The sequence below is a fragment of the Arachis ipaensis genome, chromosome B7 (assembly GCF_059453495.1).
Source record: "Arachis ipaensis isolate K30076 ecotype BB chromosome B7, ASM5945349v1, whole genome shotgun sequence".
Classification (NCBI taxonomy): Eukaryota; Viridiplantae; Streptophyta; class Magnoliopsida; order Fabales; family Fabaceae; genus Arachis; species Arachis ipaensis.
This window is the reverse complement of record NC_142442.1, coordinates 105,823,883-105,832,416: the sequence shown is the minus strand read 5'-3', so window position 1 is coordinate 105,832,416 and position 8,534 is coordinate 105,823,883. Positions and strand designations below refer to the sequence as shown.

At 37.6% G+C, this 8,534-nt stretch overlaps 2 non-coding genes across 2 annotated transcripts; both read left to right on the top strand.

Annotated features, from left to right (window-relative positions):
• The first annotated feature begins 761 nt into the window (after window positions 1-761).
• LOC148553623 (small nucleolar RNA R71) lies at window positions 762-869 on the top strand. The gene has a single exon (XR_015892795.1). It is a non-coding gene; the product is annotated as a small nucleolar RNA R71 (small nucleolar RNA).
• Window positions 870-7,270: 6,401 nt separating this feature from the next.
• On the top strand, window positions 7,271-7,377 carry LOC148553622 (small nucleolar RNA R71). The gene has a single exon (XR_015893345.1). It is a non-coding gene; the product is annotated as a small nucleolar RNA R71 (small nucleolar RNA).
• Window positions 7,378-8,534: the final 1,157 nt, after the last annotated feature.

The following is an 8,534-nucleotide window of genomic DNA, read 5'->3' as shown; positions in this document are numbered from 1 at the left end:
GTGGTTATGTCAATGGCCTTGCACTCTCCTTTTGGATTTTCTTCTGTATTGCTTGGGAGAGCACTAGGAGGAATTTCAGTGATCCTTTTACTCAACTGGCCCACTTGTGCTTTCAAATTTCTAATGGAAGACCTTGTTTCATTCATGAAACTTACAGTGGCCTTGGACAGATCAGAGACTACGTTTGCTAAATTAGAGGTATTTTGTTCAGAGTTCTCTATCTGTTGCTGAGTGGATGATGGAAAAGGTTTACTATTGTTAAACCTATTTCTTCCACCATTATTAAAGCCTTGTTGAGGCTTTTGTTGATCCTTCCATGAGAAATTTGGATGATTTCTCCATGATGGATTATATGTGTTTCCATAAGGTTCACCCATATAATTTACCTCTGCTATTGCAGGGTTTTCAGGATCATAAGCTTCTTCTTCAGAAGATGCCTCTTGAGTACTGTTGGATGCAGCTTGCATTCCATTCAGACTCTGAGAAATCATATTGACTTACTGAATCAATATTTTATTCTGAGCCAGTATGGCATTCAGAGTATCAATTTTAAGAACTCCCTTCTTCATAGGTGTCCCATTACCCACAGGATTCCTCTCAGAAGTGTACATGAACTGGTTATTAGCAACCATGTCAATGTGTTCTTGAGCTTCTGCAGGCGTTTTCTTTAGGTGAATGGATCCACCTGCAGAAGTATCCAATGACATTTTAGCCAATTCAGATAGACCATCATAGAATATATCCAGGATGGTCCATTCTGAAAGCATGTCAGAAGGACACTTTTTGGTCAGTCCTTTGTATCTCTCCCAAGCTTCATAGAGGGATTCACCTTCTTTCTGTCTGAAGGTCCGAACATCCACTCTAAGCTTACTCAGCTTTTGAGGAGGAAAGAACTTGGCTAAGAAAGCCTTGACCAGCTTATCCCAAGAGTTCAGGCTATCCTTAGCTTGAGAGTCCAACCATACTCTAGCTCTGTCTCTTACAGCAAAAGGGAAAAATATGAGCCTGTAGACTTTAGGATCTACTCCATTAGTCTTAGCAGTATCACATATCTGCAAGAATTCAGTTAAGAACTGAAAAGGATCTTCAGATGGAAGTCCATAAAACTTGCAGTTCTGCTGTATCAGAGAAACTAATTGAGGTTTCAGCTCAAAATTGTTTGCTCCAATGGCAGGAATGGAGATGCTTCTTCCATGTAAATTGGAATTAGGTGCAGTAAAGTCACCAAGCATTCTCCTTGCATTATTATTATTTTCGGCTGCCATCTCCTCTTTTTGTTCAAAAATTTCTGAAAGGTTGTCTCTGGACTGTTGTATTTTAGCTTCTCTTAGTTTTCTTTTCAGAGTCCTTTCAGGTTCTGGATCTGCTTCAACAAGAATATTCTTGTCTTTGCTCCTGCTCATATGAAAAAGAGGGACAGAAAAATAATAATAATAATAATAGGGATCCTTTTTACCACAGTATAGAGGTCCCTGTGTGAGTAGAAGAAAAGAAGAAGAAAAAATTCGAACACAGATGGAAGAGGGGGTCCGAATTTGGGTGAGATGAAGTGTTAGTAGATGAATAAACAAATAGAAGGAGATAAGAGAGGGAGAGAATTTTCGAAAATAATTTTTGAAAGAGAGTTAGTGATTTTCGAAAATAGTTTTTGAAAAAGGTTAGTAATTTTTTGAAAATTAAAATAAAAAAATTAAAATAATTAGTTGATTAAAAAGAAATTTTGAAAAAGAGGGAAGATGTTTTCGAAAATTAAAGAGAGAGAGTTAGTTAGGTAGGTTTGAAAAAGATAACCAACAAACAAAAAGTTAGTTAGTTAGTTGAAACAAATTTGAAAATCAATTTTGAAAAGATAAGAAGATAAGAAGTTAGGAAAGATATTTTAAAATCAAATTTTTGAAAAAGATATGATTTTGAAAAAGATAAGATAGAAAGATATTTTTGAAAAGATATGATTGAAATTTGTTTTGAAAAATATTTGATTTTTAAAATTACAATTAATGACTTGATTCACAAGAAATCACAAGATATGATTCTAGAACTCAAAGTTTGAATCTTTCTTAACAAGGAAGTAACAAACTTGAAATTTTTGAATCAAAACATTAACTAATGATGTTATTTTCGAAAATTAGGAGATAAAGATAAGAAAAAGATTTTTGAAAAATATTTTTTAAAATTTTCGAAAATAAATAAGAAAAATGGAAAAGATTTGATTTTTGAAAAAGATTTTGAAAAAGATAAGATTTTTAAATTGAAAATTTAATTTGACTCATAAAAAACAACTAGATTTTAAAAATTTTTGAAAAATTCAAATCTAATTTTCGAAATTTTGAGAGAGAAAAGGGGGAAGATATTTTTTTTTATTTTTGAATTTTTATGATGAGAGAGAAAAACATGAAAATGATGCAATGCATGAAAATTTTTTGATCAAAACAATGAATGCATGCAAGAATGCTATGAATGTCAAGATGAACACCAAGAACACTTTGAAGATCATGATGAACATCAAGAACATATTTTTGAAAATTTTATATGCAAAGAAAACATGCAAGACACCAAACTTAGAAATCTTTCATGTTTAGACACTATGAATGCAAAAATGCACATGAAAAACAAGAAAAGATGCAAAACAAGAAAACATCAAGATCAAACAAGAAGACTTACTAAGAACAACTTGAAGATCATGAAGAACACCATGAATGCATGAATTTTTCGAAAAATGCAAGATGAACATGCAATTGACACCAAACTTTAAATCTGACTCAAGATTCAAACAAGAAGTACAAAATATTTTTTTGATTTTTATGATTTTATGATTTTTTTTGTATTTTCTTTTAATTTTTTCGAAAATCATTTTGAAAAAGAAAAATAAGGATTCCAAAATTTTTAATATGAATTCCAGGAATCTTGCACTCTTATTCTAAAGCTCCAATCTGAGGGTTAGGCATGGCTTAATAGCCAGCCAAGCTTTAGTATGTAACATGAGAGTAATTCATTCAATTTTAAGCCAAAACCTCAGTCCAAAAGAATTTATACATGGCTCTACAGCCAGCCAGGCTTCATCATGCATCATGAAACACTAGAATTCATTCTTAAAAATTCTGAAGAAAAATATATTTTTGAAAACAAATTTTTTTATTTTTTTCGAAAACAGATGAGAAATTTTTGAAAGGTTTTTGAAAAATTTTTTGAGAATAAAAAAGGAAATTACCTAATCTGAGCAACAAGATGAACCGTCGGTTGTTCAAACTCGAACAATCCCCGGCAACGGCGCCAAAAACTTGGTGCACGAAATTGTGATCTCAGGCAACGGCGCTAGAAACTCTGTACGCACGTCTTAATAAATCGTTTTTCATTCACAACTTCGATACAACTAACCAGCAAGTGCACTGGGTCGTCCAAGTAATAAACCTTACGTGAGTAAGGGTCGATCCCACGGAGATTGTTGGTATGAAGCAAGCTATGGTCACCTTGTAAATCTCAGTCAGGCAGATATCAAAAGGTTATGGAGTTTTTGAAATTAAATAATAAGTAAACATAAAATAAGGATAGAAACACTTATGGAATTCATTGGTGAGAATTTCAGATAAGCGTATAGAGATGCTTTCGTTCCTCTGAACCTCTGCTTTCCTGCTGTCTTCATCCAATCAGTCTTACTCCTTTCCATGGCTGGCTTTATGTAAGGACATCACCGTTGTCAATGGCTACTTTTAATCCTCTCTAGAAAATGGTCTGATGTGCTGTCACTGCATGGCTAATCGTCTGGAGGCATGACCCTTGTCAATGGCTGCATCCCATCCTCTTGTGAAAATGATCCAAATGCTCTGTCACAGAACGGCTAATCATTTGAGGTTCTCGATCATACTGGAATAGGATTCACCCTCCTTTTGCGTCTATCACTATGCCCAGCACTCACGAGTTTGAAGTTCGTCACAGTCATTCAATCCCAGAGTCCTACTCGGAATACCACAGACAAGGTTTAGACTTTTCGGACTCTCATGAATGCCGCCATCAATCTAGCTTATACCACGAAGATTCTGATTAAGAGATCCAAGAGATACTCATTCAATCTAAGGTAGAACAGAAGTGGTTGTCAGGCACGCGTTCATAGGGAATGATGATGATTGTCACGTTCATCACATTTAGGTTGAAGTGCGAATGAATATCTTAGAAGCGGAATAAGTTGAATTGAATAGAAAAACAGTAGTACTTTGCATTAATCTTTGAGGAACAGCAGAGCTCCACACCTTAATCTATGGAGTGTAGAAACTCTTCCGTTGAAAATACATAAGTGAAAGGTTCAGGCATGGCCGAATGGCCAGCCCCTAAAACGTGATCAAAGATGATCCGAAAATCATAAGATGTCTAATACAATAGTAAAAAGTCCTATTTATACTAAACTAGTTACTAGGGTTTACAAAAATAAGTAATTGATGCATATATCCACTTCCGGGGCCCACTTGGTGTGTGCTTGGGCTGAGCTTGAATGTTACACGTGTAGAGGTCATTCTTGGAGTTGAATGCCAGTTTGTAACGTATTTCTGGCGTTCAACTCTGGCTTGTGACGTGTTTCTGGCGTTTAACTCCGGACAGCAGCATAGAACTGGTGTTCAACGCCCTTTTACGTCGTCTAAACTCGGCCAAAGAATGGACTATTATATATTGCTGGAAATCCCTGGATGTCTACTTTCAAAAGAAATTGGATGCGCGCCATTTTGAGTTCTGTAGCTCCAGAAAATCCACTTTGAGTGCAGGGAGGTCAGAATCCAACAGCATCAGTAGTCCTTCTTCAACCTCTGAATCTGATTTTTGCTCAAGTCCCTCAATTTCAGCCAGAAATTACCTAAAATCACAGAAAAATACACAAACTTATAGTATAGTCTAGAAATGTGAATTTAACATAAAAACTAATGAAAACATCCCTAAAAGTAACCAGATTCTACTAAAAACAGTGCCAAAAAGCGTATAAATTATCTGCTCATCAAACACCAAAATTGCTCTTCATTATATGTTGCAAAAAAAAGGATTCATTTAAGTGTATGTCAAAGTTGATTTGGAATTCATGAACCTTGCATTATTAACTACTTTAAAAGCATATAAAACATGGGTTGCCTCCCATGAACCGCTTCTTTAGCGTCACTAGCTTGACGTTCTGCCTGTGTCAGGGTGGTTGGTAATGCTTCAAATCTTCCCCCCTCGCAGTGAATTTATCTCCATTGGCTTCATTAACGATCTCCACATGTTCTAAGGAGAGAATTCTGCTGATGGTGAAAACTTTAGGCATCTGAGATGGGATGGTGGGGAGATGAGGTGGGATAGCTGGGAGATAAGCTGAGATCACTTTATCCCCTGGAGAGAAATCCTCTATAGGGATCTTCTTATTGCTCCATCTCCTTGGTGCCTTCTTCCTTGTTTCTTTTAACGCTACCCTGCTCCTTGTGGCCTCTTTTTCCAAGGAAATTTTGTTGCTGGTCTCATATGACTCTGGTGGTTTTAGCTCTTTTTGGGTTTCCTCTAGCTATGGCACCTTCTGACTGTTTTGCTTCCCAACCAAAGGGATTCCCAGGTGTACAATTTATATTTCAGTGCTTGTTTCTTCCACCAGTGCCTTGTTGTGATCTTCCCTTGGTTCCTTGTTTTCTTGATCTGCTTCTTGTGAGGGTTTGAAGACATTGAAGGTCAGTTGTTCATCATGTATCCTCAGTATTAGCTCTCCTCGCTCCACATCTATAAGCGCTCTGGCTGTAGCTAGGAATGGTCTTCCCAGTATGATTGGATGGAGGTAACTCTCTTCCATTTCCAATATGACAAAGTCTGTGGGAAGGAAATAGTTCCCAACCTTTACCAACACGTTTTCAAACACTCCTACTGCTTGTTTTTTAGTTTTGTCAGCCAGCCTGATGACTACGTCTGTGAGCATTAGCTCATTGATCTGCAGCTTCTTCATAAGGGATAAAGGCATTAAGTTGATGCTTACTCCCAGGTCACAGAGTCCTTTATCAAAACTTATTTCTCCTATGGCACAGGGGATGTGAAAACTCCCTGGATCCTCCCTTTTGTTAGGCAACTCTAGTTGAATGAGAGCACTGCACTCCTTATTCATCACTATTGTTTGCCTCCTTTGAGTGAGCTTTTCCTGGTCAGCAGCTCCTTCATGCACTTAATGTATGAGGGCATTTGTTGGAGAGCCTTGATGAATGGTATGTTTACATGGGGAGATGCAAACATATCAAGGAACTTTGAGTATATTCTCTTTTCTACACCACCCTTGAGTCTTTGGGAAAAAAGGTGCATAGAGGTTCAGAATCTCCTTCTGTGTAATTTTGGTTTCTTGGTGACCCTCTTCCTGCTTCTCTGCTGAAGTATCTCCAGAGTGTTCGAAGGGTTTGTTCAGCTCTTCCTCAGTCCTCCTATCACTTATAGTGACCATCTTGCATTCTTCCCATCTTACTTTCTTTGCTTCACCTCTCAGTTTTTTCTCGGTTTTTTTTTGGAAATCTTCTCAGAGAGGTATCCCACTTGAAATTCTAGCCTCTTAATGGTGTCTCCCTGGTTTTTGATATTGGCTCACACCTCCTCCTTGAACACCTTGTTATCTTGGATTTCCTTATATATGCCTTCAAGTAGAGTCTCAATCCTTGAGAGTCTATCTTCGGATGATGGTGAGTTGAGATTTGAGGGATGAGAAGGGCCATTTTCGTTTTGATATGGATGTTGAGAGGTGTTGTTGGGTGGGTGCTGATATGATCTCTGTGTGGAATGTTGGTGAGCTGCATTGTTGTTGGGGTTGTGACGTCTCTGATCTTAGCCTTGATCTTGTTGATTTCTCCACCCAAATTTTGGGTGGTTCCTCCAACCAGGATTATAAGTTTTGGAGTATGGATCATGGGTCTGCCTAGGTGAGTTCCCAATGTAGTTGGCTTGTTCCTAATCATCCTCTGCCTTTGCATTCACTCCTTCTTGAGCTGCTGATGAGGTAGTGATTGCTGCTACTTGGTTCCTTTCCATCTTCTTGGTAAGGTCAGCGAGCTGCTTGGTGATCATCTTATTTTGAGCTAGCAGTGCATCCATGTTGTTTAGCTCTATTACTCCTCTAGTGTTGCCTCTTTCAAAAGCATAGAAGTAGTCATTCTCAGCTACAGTCTCAATGACATATATGGCTTCTTCAATGGTCTTCTTCTTGTTCAGAGACCCCCCAGATGAGTGGTCTACTGCTTTCTTTGATTGGTAAGAAAGACCTTCATAGAAAATGTGTAACTGCACCCATTCATTGAACATATCTGGCGGGCACCTTCTTGTCAAGTCCTTAAACCTCTCCCATGCTTCATAGAGAGTTTCACCATCTTGTTGCCTGAAGGTTTGTACCTCAGCTCTCAACCTGTTGATTCTTTGAGGAGGATAGAATCTCACCAAGAATTTATTCACCACATCTTCCCAGGTTGTTAAACTCTCCTTTGGAAAAGATCCCAACCATTTAGATGCTTTATCCTTGAGTGAAAAGGGGAACAAAAGAAATCTATAGGTGTCAGGATGAACACCATTAGACTTCACAGTATCACATATCCTCAGGAAGGTAGTTAGATGTTGATTGGGGTCTTCTTGGACACTTCCTGCGAATGAACAGTTGTTCTGAACAAGGGTGATGAGCTGTGGCTTTAGTTCAAAGTTATTGGCATGTATGGTTGGCTTTTGGATGCTACTTCCACAGTTTCCTGGGTTTGGATTTAAATAAGAGCCTAAAACTCTTCTCTCTTGTCCAGCATGATGCACTGGACCTTCTCTGCCATGGTTGTGAGCCTCTTCTTCATGATGGTTCTCCATATTCTCATCCATGTCTGGTTCAAAATACTCCTCCTCTTCCTCAGCACTAACGAATCTCTTTTCTCTTGCTTCTCTCCTTAATCTAAGGAGGGTCCTCTCAGGTTCAGAATCAAAGGAAGTTGAAGCCCCGCTTCTTCTACCTGTCATACAACCAACAGAGCAAAAGCAAGAAAGAAATTGTATGGAGTTTACTCTTGTTAGGAATGCTGTTAAGGTGAGTGATGCAATATATCAAAGAGTTAGTGGGTTAGTGAACTGAATTATAGAAAAAAATTAAAGATAACACCACAACGGGTAAGGGGTAGAGGGAAGAAAATAACTAAAACTGAAAGTAAATCACTCAAATAAAATTAAATCAAACAAAAGAAAAATGCTCAATCTAGTTATCCACCAATTTAATCATTATTGATACAAAATCAATCCTCGGCAACGGTGCCATAAACTTGATGCACGGAAACTTGTCTCTCAATAAATCTCCCTCGGCAAGTATACCGAATTGTCGTCAAGTAAAAAATCACAATAGAGTGAGGTCAAATCCCACAGGGATTGATTGGTCAAGCAACTTTAATCCAAGGAATGTTCTAGTTGAGCTAAGCAGAAATTGAGTTGATATTTGCAGAAACGTAAATGGTGGGAAAGTAAATAACAGAAAGTGTAAATGATGGAGATAAAGAGCAAAATGTAAATGGCGGAAAGTAAATTACAGAATCTTAAAT